Here is an 18,700-nt window from a genome sequence, read left to right as displayed (position 1 = left end):
ACACTATAAGTTGCCCCCTCCTCCGAAGCCACGGTAGGAGGGGAGACAAAACCAGTATCTGGAGAGGTGTCCAGGCCACTGGCCTCCCCAAGGTCTCCTGCCCAGTCCTCATGAGACTGACACTCCCTGGTCAGAGGGTCCTCAGACCCCTCCCAGTCCTCCTCATCACCCATCTCCTGAAATTCAGGGTTCTCAATCATTGGGGCCTGTTCATAAAAGTGAAATTCACCAAACGACGTCTGGAGCGGCGCCCATCGGGCCGTCCTGAGGGCTGAACAGGAATGGGGGCAGGACCGGGGCCGGCGCCGCCCGGAGCCAGAGGCGACACCTGAGGGTCCGACGCCGGGGAGGTCGTCAGATCCACCGGCAACGAACCAGATCCCGAAGGGGGCCCAGCGGCATCCTGCGGCGCCGGGCCCGAAGGCGCCGGCGGCGTCAGAACAACTGGACTCCTCGGCACCAGGCCCGAAGGCGCCGGCGGTGTCGGGATAACGGGGACCTGCGGCGCCGGGCCCGAAGGCGCCGGCGGCGTCGGGGCCGAAGCACCCGACGGCGTCGGGGCCGGAGCCGCCGACCCGCTAGGGCTCCCAGACGGGTCCGCTGGGCCCGGAGGCGCCGCGGAGCCCGTCGGAGGAGAGAGTTTCCTCATGGCCATGAGGAAGCGCTCGATCTCCTCCTGCGTCCAGCCCAGGGACCGGAGGGTGTGGAGCCGAACACGCGCCCACGACTCCGACGGAGCCGCGTGGGTGGTGTCACCCGAACCCCCGGCCGCATCGTGCGAGCGTCGGGGGGAGTCCGAGGAGCGATGACGCCGCTTGGACTTCTTGTGCCTCTTACCTGACGACTTCGACCCGGAAGAGTGAGGCCTACTCTCGGAGCTGTGGTGGCTCGGGCCCGCGACCTGTCCCTCGACCTCCCATGGGATCGGGACCTCTCACGGCGCGGGACCGACTGTCGGAGTTCGAGGCGCCTACGGGACCGCTCCCGCCTGGCTTTCGAAGTGAGGGCCCGACAGTCGGAGCAGGCCTTGTCGTCGTGGTCGACGCCCAGACACGACAAACACATGCGGTGAGGGTCCGTGACCGACATCAGCCGGTCGCAATCGTCACAATGCTTGAAGCCGGGCATCCCTAAGGCACCGATTCGGAGTCGAGAGACTTCGAAACAGCAATCAAAAAGGATCAAAAAGTTAGTCAAAAATCGAATAGGGTTACTGCTTTTTCCAGATCTGCGCTTGCTGGCGCGGAAAAAAGAAGAACTGACGTCAGCACGCGGAGGCGGCGTCTAATTACTCCGACGACGTCATCACGGCGCCCACGGCGTCGACGACGGACGCGGAGTCGCAGACGACGCCTACCGACGAGCAAGGGTACTGCTACGCAAACGTTTCCGGATCCAGTCTGACGCCTGGGGATATTCTAAGGTAAGGAATCTAATACTAACGTGTCTCTTTCAGATCATACACCACAGCGGATGCCAAAATGATGCAGGGGACAGTCCAAAGACTGTCCGGCCAAGAACTGGATCCGCAACGGGAGGCCCTTGTGTAAGAAAAAAAACACACATCAAATGTGTACACCCTAGGACATGCGACAACAGTGGCAGGGCCGAACCCAGAGCATAGTGCCAACTGAGACAAAAGAGTCACCATTGAGCAAAAGCTCAGTAGGTAGGCATGCAGCCAAACGTACCAAAGGTACCACTGTGAGGGGACAACCTGTAAAGCCAGTAACACATAGGGGACACTATCCCGAAAGAGTGAGCGAGAAGGCCTGAGACTAGGGCAAAAAGAACCAAGTATGCGAGCACCCCAGTGGCGTGTCGAACCTACGACATATACACAAAGAGACAGGAATGTTGCTACAGATACTTGAAGTGACGAAACCCTAAACAGGGGAGTCGCTCAATCGGTGCCACTGTACCGGTGTGCGGCATAACAGTCACAGAACGCAGAAAAAACAGTACCCAGAGAGGGGAGAACCTTGGTCTCCCGTGAGGCAGGCAGGAACATAGACCACGATACTGCCAGTAAAGGAATGAGAAAAGGCACAGACAGAAGCCTGTCGCCAAAAAGCATACCAGCAAAACACACACCACCATTGACCAACACCGTCTACTACCAACAAGGAGAATGTCAAGAAGCAGACAAGCACAGTAATGCTACCTAAAGAAGCAACTATGCCAGAAATGGGAGTAAGAACTCCCCCCCAGAAAAACAGCTGGTGGGGGGAGCTCAACACAAGTGCAACAAAGGTGAGTAAGAACCCACACCCTGAGAAACAGCTGGGGTGGAGCACAGATCCGGTGGCAGAAAGTCATAGGCAAGAGCCACCCCTTGAATAACTAAGAAATATGCACAGGGCAGGAGCGGAAAAACTGAACCGTCTGTCCTGCAAGAAGTAAGGTACCGGAGACCTCGCTAGGGAAGTGGGGTAGGAGGCAACACACAGCCGAGACAGAGCCGGCAGAAACTCCCCTCACCATAGGCAAGAACCTCAACAGTGCTTGAGCCACAAGAAAAGACGTAGAGAACAGCCTTTGTGCACCAATATGGCGAGTATTCACAGAATACAGAAGAGACTGTTCCGGAATGGAACAGAGGGACCTGCCTCCCAGGGACGCATGTCCACCTGTAGCCAGGCAAGACAGACACAGTGAGGCTGCAAGAACACGCCAGAAAAAAACAGGCGTGATAAAACCCCAATGAAACAGCAGGGAAGGACACCCCTACTGAGGCGGGGAAGTACTAAGGACTAACCGTAGGTGACCCACTGTAACCCCAGGAGAGAAACCAACCCCATGGATCTCACCAGAGGAGACATCGTCCAACAGTAGGAAGAGTCAACTTGCGGCAAAACTTCCCGGGTAAGGAAGAGTAGCAATATAACTGCCAACACATACCCCACATAGGGTAAGGCACAACCCTACAAAAGATGGGTTCCTCTTGAGACAAGCTCATGGGCAGAGGCTCAAAAGAAAGGTTAACACAGCTAAACCAGCTGTACCAGAATATGGAAATAACACGGCTGAACAGCCACACAGCTCAGAACAGCTGTAACCCACAACGGGTAATGGAAAAGATGTACCTAGTGGGCTAGTTGGACCCTAGGGACCCTCAGGATTCAAATGAACGTAATCTCCCAACTTAAAACTGCCACAGGATGTGTTTACACAGTGGTGAATGGAGGGGACGGGCCTGATGTGACAAGTGCAAACACTCCCTGTGACGCGTTTTAAGTTGGGGAAATATTTCCCTTCAATCCTGAGGGCCCATGGGGGCCAAGTAGCCCACCAGATACTTCCAGTAAGCGCTACTGCGCTGCGTTGCGAGGTGGTCCAGGCCGTGCCCATTTTTACACCTCTCTGCAAAGCAGTGCTGTGGCTCTAACTGGAGATACCTGGTGGGCTAGTTGTACCCAAGGGACACTCAGGATTCAAGGGGACTTTATCCATCAAATTAAAACGGCCACAGGGCGTGTTTGCACACGTCAGCTCAGCCCCCCCTCCCTTCACCAGTATGCAAACGCCCCCCGAGGTGCGCCTTTTAAGAGGTAGTTTTAATCCCCCTGATCTATTATATACGAGGGGCTTACAGAGGAGGTCAAGCAAATAACAGGTGTACCCCAACGCATAGTGTTCCCTGGTGTATGTAGCTGCTTTAACTGTATTCTAAGTGTCTTTTAGCATAGCACTGGCTCTATGACTGGTTAGTCAGAGTCAGAGTCAGTTACCACCAGTACACATCTGGAAAAGTTGAGGGTAAAGGATGATTTTGCAACAAGGCCTCTTTCTGCTTCTCTGTTTGTTCTTTCTGCATGTCTTCCTTCTTCCTGCACTTTTCTTAGTCTTTGAGGACTTCTGTTGCTTCTTTCTGCATTTTTTTTCTTTTTTCTGTGTGTTTTCTTTTCTTTCTTCACGTGTCCTACCTCTGTAAGCATACTTAGAAACTAGCATTTAAAACCCCTTAGAAATTAACTGAAAAAAACATATGTTTCAGGCACGTTATAATTACAAATTAGCATTTAAAAAACCATTGAAATTCACTGAAAAAAACGTAGGTTTCAGGCACATTATAGTTAGGAATTTGCATTTAAAAAAACCTTAGAAATTCACTAAAAAAAAACATTAGGTTTCAGGGACGTCATAGTTAGTTGGACATTTCACTTGTACAAAACCATAGAACTTCCCCCGTTATAGTTAGTTCAGTTAACTATAACCCGCGCGCCCACAATGCACTGCTGATGACGTCACATATTACATCACTCATGACATGGTCAGTGACCTCACTCATGACATCACTGATGACATCTCAAATGACATCACTGATGACATAATCCGTGTGATAGAGTGGCAGACCTCCTCTCACCCTAATATAACATTTGATACACACTCAAAAATACAAACTAACATTTTCAAAACAATTGACATACCAATACCAGTTACAACACGCCTATTCAGTAATTCCAAGATCTACACACACATCCACTCATTCACCAACAGTCCCTATACAGTCACTCATACATTTACTCAATCATATGTACTCATACACCTAAACATCCTGTTACACACCGCCACTCATCTAGAGTTACTCACACACAGTCACACATGAAAACAAAGTATCAAACATCCATTTACTTGCATATACAGTTATACATACACTACCATACTTACTTCTATAGAAACTTACACATACTTACTCTCTTAAACAATCACTTATAGCAACACCTACTTATTCGCACAGGAACTCTTCCAATCTCTCACTCTCACATATACTCACTTATATACACCAATACTCACATATACTAGTTTAAAACATATGTAGTTACTCAAAGACACTATTGAGACAGTCATTCACTCACTAACACACCCATACACACACTCATCCACCTATACGGTCCTGCACACATGCGGTCTTCAACACATACAGTGAGTCACTCATTCATGCATCTATGCACTAAGTAATACCCCCCATCGAACCATACAGACACTAAGACACTCATACTGATACACAAAAAAACAACCAATAAGCCATATAGACACTCATGTAGCTACTCACCAACCCATGCAGTCACTTATACACAAAGTGAGAGACTGATACAGATATTTACATAATTAAACATTATTCACTAGCCCATGTATTCACTAAGATACACTTAGTCAGTTATACAATCAATTTTACAAAAACAATAACCATTTAGACACTTATATAACCCTTTATTCTTCCATCGACCTTGAGATATACCTATATAAAACATATTTAATTTTCAGAAAAACACACATTCACTGGTTGATGTCATCAGTGATGTCATTTGAGATGTCATCAGGGATCACTTCGCACATAGAATGGGAGAGGGTCAAAAACGATCCTCTACCACCCCGAACCCCCAATAAATGTCAGTTGAACACATTATAAGGGGTGGAGAGCACAACACAACACATATAACAAAACAGAAAAAATCATCTGTTTTGAAAAACTGCCCTCACTCACACACCGAAGTATGTGACATGCTTCATCATTGGGCCTGCTTGCAATATGCCCTGGTGTAGCCACACTCAGGGCGGAGCATAAGGGAGGGGAATAAAAATAATAAAATACGCAAAAAACACACAACGTAAGACCACAGAACTCAACAAGTAACATACAAAGTGATAGAGCAGTGCATATCACCAAATGACTGGAACTAGTGATGCAACATAAAGTACAGTTAATAAGGATGTGGTTTAAAACTGGTTTGAGGATACCAAACCAAACTTTATTATAAGGTTCCTCCACCAGGATTAAAAAAGAGAAAGAAGGATGGGTAGTGTCTAAAAGAGAAAAGTGAAGTTTCTCAAAACACCCCTCCTGGTACTGCTAATGTCAACATGTTTCGACCGACTTACTGTGCCTGCAAAGGTCACCCCGGTCTTCTTCAGGACTAGTGTCGCTCCCAGTACCTCTTATGGCCCCACCGTATTTCGGTTGGTTTGCCACAAACAAACATGAGCCGGTCTAACTAGATCCTGGCCCTGTTGGTCACGTGTGGAAAGTACTCCCAATAATATAGGAGAACATGAACGAGTTTATATGATATGCAAATTAGAAATGATGTCCGGCAGGAGGGTATCCCAGGAGCACAACTGTTCCGTAGGATTGCCCTTTCTTCAGTGCCTGTAAACCGGATCACCGTGAAGTTCCAGTCACTTGGTGATATGCACTGCTCTATCACTTTGTATGTTACGTGTTCAGTTCTGTGGTCTTACGTTGTGTTTTTGGTGGATTTTATTATTATTTTTTCCCTCCCTTATGCTCCGCCCTGAGTGTGGCTACACCAGGGCGCATTGCATGCATGTTATCAGTGATGTCATGAGTGATGTCACTGACCATGTCATGAGTGATGTAATATGTGACGTGATCAGCAGTGCATTGCGGGCGCACGAGTTATATAGTTAGCTGAACTAACTATAATGGGGGGATTTCTATGGTTTTGTACGAGTGAAATGTCCAACTTACTATAAATCCCTGAAACCTATGGTTTTTTCAGTGAAATTCTAAGGTTTTTTAACTGCTAATTCCTAACTATAACGTGCCTGAAACCTATGTTTTTTTTACTGAATATATATATATATTTTTTTTTCAAACCAAGTGCCCAAAAAGCAAAGACGCAACAGCTGACTCAGGAAAGCCTTTTATTTCAGGTAAAACTGGAAGCCTGCATTCCCATCAAAATATCAGCTCTGATGTCGATTTCAGCCGACGCATTTCAGAGCTCCTGCTCCTTCTTCAAAGGCTCGACATTCAATTTCACGCTTGTGCTGACACACCCATGAATATATATTCAGGCACCCTCTAATGGGCCACTGAGGTGAGTAATTTCACATTGCCTTTCAGAACTTTAGTGTGCATTAGAGTCAATTCCTACCCAATTGGGTGCTGTGTAATTCGAGCAACATGTAGATTTTATAATTGACTTGCACTCTGAGGCCCATTGGAGGGCATTCAAATGAATTGGTAACAGCTCGAATTACACAGCACCCATTTGGGTATGAATTGACTCTGGTGCACACTACAAGTTCCAGTTCCGTACCTGGTGCACACAGTCGTCTATGTTATGTAGAAAGTGTCATACTGAGACAATTCTCTCTAATAACTCAAGGCTACTTACAATACTTAGTATGTAGTACGTAGACTCTTTGCCGTGTTGGAAACTTTTTCTGCAGAACCAAATACATGTGTGGAACCACTGAACACCAAGTTGCCAACTGCCCCTGCACACAGAGCTACTATACAGAACTACTATTCAATACAAATATTTATAACATTTTCAATACCTCTACACACCTATGAAGCATTAGCAGCATATACGTTTTGTAAATACTTACACCTATTAACTGGACACAAGCTGTACAAAATTAGGTAGAGAAGTAATGCAGTAGTTACACGCCACTATGTAATGTATAACAGAACTAAAACAGTCATTGGATGATATAATCAATTATGTCATAGAACATGTCATGAGTGATGCAATAAGTAAGGTCATAAGCAGTGCATGGTTAGGTTGCACGTTATAGTTAGCTCTGCTAAGGCAGAGAAACAGACAAAGCCTGAAGCACCCTAACATACTGAGCCATCATAGTGGCAATCAAGAACACACTCGTTAAATTAAGCAACTGAAGACAGTTTAGCACAGGCTCAAATGGTGAACTCACGAAGGATGTGCACACTAAGTTAAGGACCCACTGAGGTATAACAAAGGAGAAGGGGATGAAATGGGTCAGCTCATTCAGAAAACAAATAACTATAAGGGACTTAAAAACGACAACTGATTTGGCAAAGAAAAGCTGTTCAGCTGTGGGACAGCCAGTCAAGGCGCGAAACACATTAAATAAGTACACACTGTGAGAGTCAACTTTTCTGTCAGCGCACCATGAAACAAAACAAGACCAAATACTATAATAAACAGTTTTGGTGGATGGCTGGCAAACTAACCAAATTACATGTGCAACCTTCACAGACAGAGCGAAGAAACCAAGATTGCCCATCTTAATCTCCAGAGATGAAGGCGAAGGTTCTTGAACTTCGGATGCATTGCAAGAGATGAACTGGGATTAGCAGGAGCAGAAAAAGTACAGGCGGAACAGGAGTACCACATCTTCCCTAGACAGTACAGTGCAATTAAGATCATCCGTGACAAGTCCTGGTACAGCTTTCTCCGAACATGAAGAATCAGATGGATGGTGTGAAACAAGCAGCAGAGACAGAAGCCCCACCTCAAAAAACACATCTCCCAGAGATCCTTACACTCGAAACTATACAGCATGGTGATTACTATCTTCAGTTGCAAAAAGGTCCACTGGAGGATCTCCCCCAAAGATATAAATTAGAGCACCTATGGGTGGTCGGAAAGATGTAGCCAAGGTCATCAAGATGCATATTCAGAACACGCCCGATGTTTCAAGAAGAACAAGATATCACAAGCCTAAGTCCAAGACTATAACCTCAGTGGGTGCAGACAGTGGATGTGAGGCCTCATCCCTATGCTTGTTGGCGTACCACACAGAAGCCTTGTCGTCCAAAGAAGCTAAGGGGGGAGTGGCTAACAGCCAAACAGGCAGACATGAATTAGGGAGCCTCTCCCCGTGCGCCCTTCATATTTGACCAAATCTGCCCTGTAGAGAGACACAAGGAACTGCAGAGATGCAGCATATAACAGTGAAAGATAAAGAAACACTAACTAGCTAGTTTTGCACCATAGTGCCCCTGAGGGATAAACACTCGAAGCCTCGGAAACCCCAGGCTTGACTGATTAGAGCTGGACACCCAGCTGATGAGCCTGGAGCTGTGCAGATGCTGGGAGAGGTACTGAGGCCAGGGGAATGTGAGGAATGCGACCTGAGGAGGGGCCGGAGGCAGCATCGGAGCTCCCGCCCAAGAAGAGACCGCGCGGCCTGCTTCGATTTACATCTGCCCACAGCACCACGGGAGGCCGCTGACGAGCACGGGTCACACAAATTAGATCAGCGCCCCCTGCAGGAGTCAATGAAGTAAAGTTGGCAATCGGACCCCCCCACATAGGTAGTCTGGCACAGGTAACTCTCAATTGAACAACAACGTGGGACGTGGCCTGAACTGCACGGTGCAAGGGTCGGTCCAGAGGTGCGACGCACTGAGTGATGCTGGAGAGTGACCTCGTATGCATATTGGATGACTTCGGATGGTGGAATGTGCACTGCACTGGGTCCTTAGTAGGCCCAACATATCAAAACCTGCTTTGGACATGAACAGTGGAACAGAACGGCGTGGGTTGGCCACGGCGGTGACTGGCGGGTCTGCACTTTGGGCTAGGCAGGGAAACAGCGCCAGGCTTGTAAGCCTAAACGGTGCCGCTTGACATTGTCTTACCATGAGCCTGCACTACCCCCCATGACAACTGTAGTGAACTGGCCCTAATGTTGACTGGATGCTGGCTCTTCTCACCTCACCCCTCTCCTCTCGGGTGCCTGGTAGGCACTGTGGCTAGGTTAACCGCTGCAGATCTGGTTTTGGGTTAATGCATCCCAAAAGCCTAAATACCGGTCGCAGAGGGGCCGATTCTGCGAAATGGACGGTTTGCGATCGGTATTTAGGTTGATGCATGTGCCCCGAAGAGCTTTCACAGACCCAGTGATTTAAATACACACAGTTGTGCCATGCCCTGGTGTCATGTTTAATAGAATGGCCTGAGGTGCTTTATGAGGCACCACTGGTAACCAGGGTAGTGATGCGAGAGCAGATTAGGGGCAAGTACATCAGATCGGCCAACTTAATGGGATCTATGGAGTCACCCCTCCCATTAAATTTCCACATATGGGCAGATTACTCAGCAATAATATGTGGCTGTGATGGGAGTCTTGATGCCTCCTGGTGCACTGAAAACTAACCTGTCCACAAAATCCTCGAGGGGAGAATTTTAACATGCCAGAGGGTGTAGCAGGTAAGCATGACCAAATCCTGAAGGTCATACGAGACATGAGAACAGCATTAGAGTCCAAAACAGATGCTGTTACAACTGATCTCAACCTCTTAAGGGACAACCATTGGATACTGAGCGATGTGTTCAACAAACTGAACTCAAAAGGAACAAAATGATGGACGGTATGCTGAGCAATGCAAACATTCACCCCCATTCACAAAGATCTGGGTTTAATCCATCGATCTTTTGCTCACCACACCACCCCAGTTTGGACTCAGCCATATACAAATCAGTCTTGACCCTGCTCCTTATGGGAACAGTCAAGCTCGAACTGCAAAGCCAGGTACTCCCTGGACCGGAAACAAGCATTCTGGGACCGGTTTCGGGGCAATACCCATCATCAGTGATGGTGGCTTAAATTCAGTGGCACAGTGAGCATGGGACCCACGTCTGGGCATACCCTTCCCACTTAGGGCAACAAAAGAAAAAGGATCAAATGATGGACGGAATGCTGAACAATGCAAACATTCATCCCCAGTCAACTGAAATCACCATCAAAGAGCTGCTCCCCTGCACTACCGAATTTAATAAAAAAGTGAGAGACTTGCAGGACAGAATGTCATGGATGACTGCACTGGTGAATTGGAGGGCCGAACCCAGAGGAATAATCTGCAAATAGTGGGGTTATAGGAGTGCACTGAAGGAAATAACGCCTCACAATACAGAGACATAGCTATAGAGAGGCTTAGCCTCACTGCAGGCTTTCTTTGCAGTGGAACATGCGTACATAGTACCAGGTAGAAAGCCACCGCTAGGTGCCCCGCCTGATCATTGTACCAATACTAAACTATTGCGATAGAGACACAATATTGCAGAAGGCTAGATCCGCCAGCCCGATCACTGTTAAGAATTTCAGAGCTATGATCTTCTCAGGCTTAACATTACCAATGAGTGGGAGCGGCGAACAATCAAATCATCTCCAGAACAAATCTGTGTGGATCGTCAAGCTGCTATTGAAATGGCAACTACTCTCCTTGTGAAGGGCACCATCCCACCAGAGGGCCACTGACAATGGTGAAGATTTGGGGATTTTTCCCCTGGTCACGCCCCTAACAGCGGACAATATCCTTTGATCTGTTTCACTTAACTACTTGTTTATGTCATGTTTGCATGTTATGGGAGACTAAGGCTATAACCCTGCTGGATAGATCTGATATGTAAAGTTGCTACTGTGATGATTTGCATGTGCGAGGGAGGATGCTGGAGCTATTCAAACAGAGCATATGTTACGGTTACCAGACCGAGTCTTGAATACTATTCAGAACCTGAAAGCTACCTGAAAACCACCATGACCCCTAGCCTTCAGACATCATAGCTCAGGTTACTCCCTAACAGAGGAACACACCGCAACCAAGAACAATATTTCACAAAAAAGTGGTCCCAATGGGGAAGTGTAGCCCTTGACTTCGACGACAGAGTGTTAGGATCAGGGTACAAACACCTCTAACACAATGAGCTCAAAACTATATATTCCATTTATTCTTAGAGATTTTCAATTCAGTTAATTGAATTTAATACAATTGTAAGGTGCTCCTAGGGTGAACAGCCATTAGTGCGCGGCTGTTTGTACGCATGCTGTTACTTCGCAAGCGTTACTACGCATGCGATGTAACACCGCATTGCCTTTATTACGCGTTCTGTTACAACGCATGCGTAGTAATGCCGCATGCGTAGGAAGCATGCGCCGCTCTTGGATCTCGTCACGGCAGCCATTTGCGCAAGTAAGGGGTCTTGCTGCTGCTTTTCCGGGTCCGGGTGCCACTCTCTGAGCCTGCCCACGGCGGAGTAAGCCGGAAGGGGGAGAACATTTGAACAACGCATGGTAAGAGGTAAGTGGGGCTTGTGTTAGTGTAGTGTAGAGTTGTGGGTTGTGTACTTGTGTTAGTATAGTGTAGAGTAGAGGATTGTGTACTTGTGTTACTGTAGTGTAGAGTAGTGTCGGGGTTGTGGGGGTAGGGTTTTAGGGTTTAGGGTAGTGTTGTAGTGAAGTTTACTGATTTAGTGTTTAGTGTAGTGTCAGAGGATTGTGATGGGTAGTGAATGAGTGTAGGGAGCGGAGTAGGGGAATGTGTATGTTAGTGCAGGGGGAAGTGATTTAGGGTTTTGGGAAATGTAGTGGTTGTTCAGTAGGGTAGTGTAGTGTTTTAGAATTTTAGATGTGTTGGGTAGTGTATTTTATATAGTGAGTGTAGGGAGCGGAGTAGGGGAATGTGTATGTTAGTACAGGGGGGTAGTGATTTAGGGTTAAGATAGTGTTGTAGTGTTAGTGTAGTTTACTGATTTGGGGCCAGATGTAGGTAATCACATAATACTGATTCCTAAATACGGAATTCTACTGATTCGGTATTTAGGAATCGGTAAATGTGATGTAGGTAATGATTCGGTAAATGTTACTGAATCGGTAATGTTCGGTATTTACCGATTCGGTATTTACCGAGTCGGTATTTCCCGTTCATTCCTATGGGCCTGAATGAATGGGAATTACCGATTCGGTAAATACCGAATCGGTAAGAGGGGGAAGACTTAAAGGGCGGCAGGGTGTCATATTGACACCCTGTTGCACCCCTGAATAGTGCATGGGTGCACATGTGGCAGACATACATGCCCTAAGGGCACGTATGTCTGCCACATGGCACTTTTAAAAAAGCACAACATTGCTTTTTTAAAGGTTTTCGATATTTGGTGGTAAATAACGAATCCTTAACTGAAAAATGCACTCACTTGAGTGCTCCCTACATTAAGGATTCGGTAATTTACCGAATTGGTATTTAAATTACCGTTCGGTAAATTACTGAATCATTAAACCTGCCTCCTACATCTCAAACCCTAAATACCGGTCGGTAACGGACGAAATTCGGTAATTTCGGCCATTACCGACCGGTATTGGGCTACCTACATCTGGCCCTTAGTGTTTAGTGTAGTGTCAGGGGGTTGTGATGGGTAGTGAATGAGTGTAGGGAGCGGAGTAGGGGAATGTGTATGTTAGGGCTGGGGGTAGTGATTTAGGGTTTTGGGTAATGTAGTGGTGTTACAGTAGTGTAGGGTAGTGTAGTGTTTTAGTATTTTAGATGTGTTGGGTAGTGTATTTTATATAGGGAGTGTAGGGAGCGGAGTAGGGGGATCTGTATGTTAGTGCAGGGGTAGTGATTTAGGGTTTATGGTAGTGTTGTAGTGTTAGTGTAGTTTACTGATTTAGTGTTTAGTGTAGTGTCAGGGGGTTGTGATGGGTAGTGAATGAATGTAGGGAGCGGAGTAGGGGAATGTGTATGTTAGTGCAGGGGGTAGTGATTTAGGGTTTTGGGTAATGTAGTGGTGTTACAGTAGTGTAGGATAGTGTAGTGTTTTAGATGTGTTGGGTAGTGTATTTTATATAGTGAGTGTAGGGAGCGGAGTAGGGGAATGTGTATGTCAGTGCAGGGGGTAGTGATTTAGGGTAGTGTAGTGGTATTTCAGTAGTGTAGTGTTTTAGTAGTGTTTTAGTGTTTTAAATGTGTAGGGTAGTGTATTTTATATCGTGTTGTGTTTTAAACATTTTTTTTAATATGACCTGTTATTTCGCATACCATTTTTATTACTAGACAAGTTTTTACTTTGCATACATTAAAACTTTCAATGTAATGGTATGTGAAGTAAAAACTTGCGTAGTAACGGTTATTGCTTTGTAATAACTGCGTAGTAATAGCATGCGAAGTAATGGCATGCGAAATAACATCTCATATTCGCTCCTAGAGAGTGATGGCGCAGTGAATGTGACTATTGGTGCATATGTGCTATGTACAGAAATATATACATGTGGCTGATAAGGATAGTAGGATATTTCGAGTTCGCCTCCGTGGAGCGAGTGTTACTATCCAACAACAATATATTAACAAGCATTTGCAATGCAATAGGTCTCGCATTTGTAAGAGTTTGAGCTATTAGCGTTGTAAATGACAAATATCTTTTACCCATATGCTTTTATTTGGAGTGGAGTGGATGTATGTGGTGTGGAGTGCAATTATGTAGATGAGTTGGAATTGTTAGTTGTTAAATTGTGTGGGTTGGAATTGTGTAGTGTACTTCTATAGTTGAATTATGTGGCTTGGTGAATTGACAGAGGTGAGTGCTGCACAGAAAAGACAGAAAGGAAGCTAGAGAGGGACAGGTCGTTTGTGAATGGAGTTGTGAATGAACTCCAGACAGAGCAGCAGAAAGAGTGTGTGAGAAAGAGAAAGAAGGGAAGAGCAGGCAACAGACTCCAAGAGAAAGGACCTTTGTACGCAGAGGACACCCTAAAAAGAGGAGGAGAGCGGAGGTTAGAGGTGCAGAAATCTTGAAAATACACAGGAAAGAAACTTAGTTTGAAGACATGAAGTGAATCACATGTGAGCGGTGGAAAGAGTGTGTGCAAGAGTTAAAGAGAGGTGTGAGAGAGTACAAGAGAGAGAGAGAGAGAGAGGTAGGATGAGTGGGGGGGGTGTACCATAGGGGTGGTGTAGGTGAGATGTGGACCAGCGCACAAGGCAGGGAAGTATAAGAAGGTATGAGCAGGCATTATACAGAGGAGACGGGAAGAGTGAAGGAGGGGTAAGAGGAGGCAGTGGAATCGCAAGATGAGAGGGCATAGTGGGAGTGTGAAATAAAGACTGCAATACCCACCATCCACACCCCAGTGGGGCACGCTCGGGCCTAGTATTGGCTTGACTGATAGGAGTGTTTCTGTGGGTTTACCGTGTGCCCAGGTGTGACTGGAACTGTTTGTGGGCTAATCTGTCTGGGTCATGGCATCAGCAGGAAGCAGCACCAGGTAAAAATACAGGCCTGCTAGTGGCTTTTGCAAGAAGGTTGGTCCAGCAGGAACACCGGCTAAATTGAACTCCAAGTGGCAACGTGAGCCGAGGAAGGCCCGGGTGGGACTCGGGAGTGGCAGGTGGCCATGCAGGGGGCAGACACTGAAGTTCACAGGACAGCTTCTGCTGGGTTTAACCCACCTGTGCGGAGTGACCCAGAGGTCAAACGCAGGGCCTGTAATGCAACGCTTCCGGGCACCACTGTATCCCACAAGCAGCAACGCACAAACACGCATGGAGAGGGTTATCTTTGCACCGCTGGAAACCTCAAGCGGGCCTCATGTGGTCACGGACATAACACAAAAATTGGGCAACATTTTAGTCAATGTGACCATCCAGTATAAGGCTACGGAACGGTCCATTCGAAAGGGAAGCTCAGTCTGGACAAGCATTTAACTGGCAGATACTACTAGTGGTAACGAAACTTGAGCCCAATCGGGTGGCGTTAAAAAATAAAAAAGCACTGGAAAGCCATTGGTAGAAGGGGAAAGCAAACCCACACGCACGAGCGTGTGGGTAGCTTTCTAAAGCCCGTACAAGAGGTCTTGCACTGCGCGAGCAGAGCTGCGCACTGCAACGCTAGGCGCGAGACCTAAAAACATTCCACATAAGTTATTTTGCCAACGTTTCGACCCCCTAACTATGTACTATTCAAAACTGGGACGAAAAATACGTAGGCGACACCAAATGATCGGGGCAACTGGTCCCACAGACAAGGGGGTATTAATCCTCAAAGTATCTTTCATGTGAGCCCATCGGAGCCGAGACTTGGGCGGGCTTTTAAAGGTGCATGTGTCACCCATTATTTTATCAAATGTGTTTCAATATTGTATGTCTGATGATTAAGAGCATCTTTTGATAAATAGCATCCCTCTCGAATGGATCATCGGGAGGGACGCTCTTAATCAAATGACTACAGACAAGCTAAGACTTGCAGGGACATGAGAGTTATGTTGTGCCCACATAATCTACATGTCGAGATTGCTAAAAGGGAGCTTAGGATACTAGAGAAAGAAATATCTCAATACCAAGATCGACAGTATTTGGAGGGAAAGAAATCTATGCATTTTAAGACTAATTTGTGGCAAAATGATGAACAGTTCCCGTATATAGATGTGCTACCCAATTGCTGCCTTAGAAATAAACTACTAAGGTGGATTGTGAAGAAAGTGTACCTGTAACGTTGGCTCAAAATGCATTACTATTGTACTATTAGATTGTCCCTGCTGTCCGAAAAAAAATTCTACGCTAAATCGTGCACAGGCAGTAGACCTGTGAACTGAAATGCACTTTCTGGATATAGCATGTGCAATTGGGAGGTTTATGCTCAAATCTAAAAAAAAGTTTTAAAAAGTGTATAAAATTGGAGCTTTTAGATGTTATATTTTAAGATGAAATGTCCCCAGCTTAGAAAAACAGAGATATTAAGGCATATGGGCCATATGCATCAAGCATTTTGTGCCTTCACAAATGGCCAATTTGCAGAAGCATCCATTTGCGAACGCAAAAAAATGCCTTTCTGATGCAGCAAACCCTATTTTGTAATTTGGTAACCTGTTAAAGAATCGCAAAATGGGTTTGCAAATCGCTATTAGGCAGGGGCTTGTTTAGGGCATTCCTTCCTAATACTAAATCGCATTGGTATGCATGAATGTTTTGCGACCGAAATGCGGTTGAAAAAATTGGCATTTTACCACCTACTTCAAGTGGGTGGTAACAAATTCAAAAATGGGGAGGAGTTCCAAAGGGACCCCTTCCCCTTGGTTAACGTCTGTAAATGTATTTTCTAAGAGCAGAAAGTGATCCCACGTACCACTTCCTGCTCTTAGAAAATGAAAGGATAAGTTCTAATTTTCTCTTTTGTAAAGCATCCTGTTTTTCTTTAAAGAAAAGGGGCTGCTCTACAAAAAAAAAGATTGCTTTATTGAAAAGCAATCATGGATATGGTGGTCTGCTGACCCCAGCAGGCCACCATCCCCGTGATTTTCCAAGGGTGTCACAAATTGCAACCTACCTCATTAATATTCATGAGGTAGGTCATTTGCGACGCAGAGAGTGTTAAACACACATTCATGCATTACATTTTGTAATTTTCGAAATGCGAATCGCAAGAACTCGCAATTAGGAAATGGCAAAATGGATTGCTGATGCATCTGGCCCTTAGCATTTTATGGAATTTTATGTAAGGTTCTACTTTATTTATATAATTTATTTAACAGGATGTATTTATGTAAAGTTGAGATGTTTTTATATGTTTAACGACCAATGGTCTAAATAAACAATCTTTTTGACTGACTGCAGTAACACAGGCAGCTTACTATTTGACTGCAATTCAGTAGCTTTGGGCTGACTCCTTACAGATATTTAGGAATGCCGTCCGTCATCCAGCCCATTTGTTATACAATATGCTGTAAAAAGCAAGAAAATCATTGTTGACTGAGTAACACTACTTAACATAATAACTTCGAAACAAACGTAGAAACGTTTAGGAAAGAATGCCCGTAATACGTTGACATGACTGGCACCAGGCAATGACATGTGTTTGTACTATATATTTATTGAGGCAGAAGGTTATAACGGAGGGGGTGGGCTTAAAACTTCAACTTTTTAGAAGACTGAGGGGCACATGCATCAAGCCCGCATTTTACCAATTCACTATTTAAAAATCGCAAATAAGGATTCACAAAAAAAGTGCGATTCTTTATAATTCCTTAATTGCGACTCGCAAATTGTGAATCGCAATTAAGGAATGACTTCCCATTCATTCCTATGGGCCTAGAGGCTCATAGGAATTAATGGGAAGCCATTCGCAATTTGTGAGTACCAAAAAGGAACTAGCAAATTGCAAATGCAATTTGAAGAGTGCTAGGGGGCCTTAAATCTACCCTGATGCACCCACACATTTGGCATGTACGCTCATGTGGCGCACATATATGCCCTAAGGGCATAGGTGTGCACTTTGAAAAATGCACTTTTGTGCATTTTTGTATGTTTTTGCAAATTAACATCAACTTGCTGTTGATGGTAATTAACATGTCCTAAAAATGCGAAGTCGCATTTAGGAAAGGCTTTGATGCATCCCAAATAGGGAATCGCAATTTGCGATTCCCTAAAAGCATTCCCAATTTAGGTAATCGCAAAATTTGCGATTACCTATATTGCGAATGGGTTTTGGGTTAATGTATCCCAAAAGCCTAAATACCGGTCGCAAAGGGGCAGATTCTGCGAAATGGCCGGTTTGCGATCGGTATTTAGGTTGATGCATGTGCCTGAAGAGCTTTCACAGACCGAGTGATTTAAATACACACAGTTGTGTCATGCCCTGGTGTCATGTTTAATTGAATGGTCTGAGGTGCTGTATGAGGCACCACTGGTAACCAGGGTAGTGATGCGAGAGCTGATCAGTGGCAAGTACTACATGCACAACTGTTTAAGTAGACTCAGAGTGTCATGCTGAAAGAACTTGGGTCTGCTGGAAGACATACATTGAAAGGCAGAATTGATGTACGTAAGGGAGGTAGCAAATAAATGAAAACTATACCTTGTCAATTGAAAATGTTATAAAGGGCCTGATATAATACAAGTCAAGTTATATAAGATGGCTGGGACAGCTATTTGTACGTAACGGACATTTTAGGTGGTGGATGTGCAAGTTATAAATAAAGGAAATTTGGCAGACAGATTTCTAACTTTGCTTCTATTAAAAGTGAGTTGTAGACAGAACATTGGGGTAAATGGATGCAGGAAATTAGGCCATTTTAGGCTGCCTCCCTCTGTAGTAAATAATTAAGAACCTGTATTACACCAGCATATGTCTTCCTAGAAAATTACAATTAACAGAAGAATTTCAAACGCTGGTAAGCAAATCTGTAATCAAAC

The 18,700-nt window shown here is 45.5% G+C and overlaps 1 protein-coding gene across 5 annotated transcripts in view; it reads right to left on the bottom strand.

Moving 5' to 3' along the window:
* LOC144762305 (exportin-5-like) overlaps positions 1 to 18,700 on the bottom strand; it is a 2,106,094-nt gene that overhangs the window by 766,623 nt on the left and 1,320,771 nt on the right. The gene's annotated exons all lie outside the window — the stretch shown is intronic.

Source organism: Lissotriton helveticus, chromosome 6 (assembly GCF_964261635.1).
Source record: "Lissotriton helveticus chromosome 6, aLisHel1.1, whole genome shotgun sequence".
Classification (NCBI taxonomy): Eukaryota; Metazoa; Chordata; class Amphibia; order Caudata; family Salamandridae; genus Lissotriton; species Lissotriton helveticus.
Note: the sequence above shows the minus strand (reverse complement) of the source record. Positions and strands in the feature narration are given on the sequence as shown.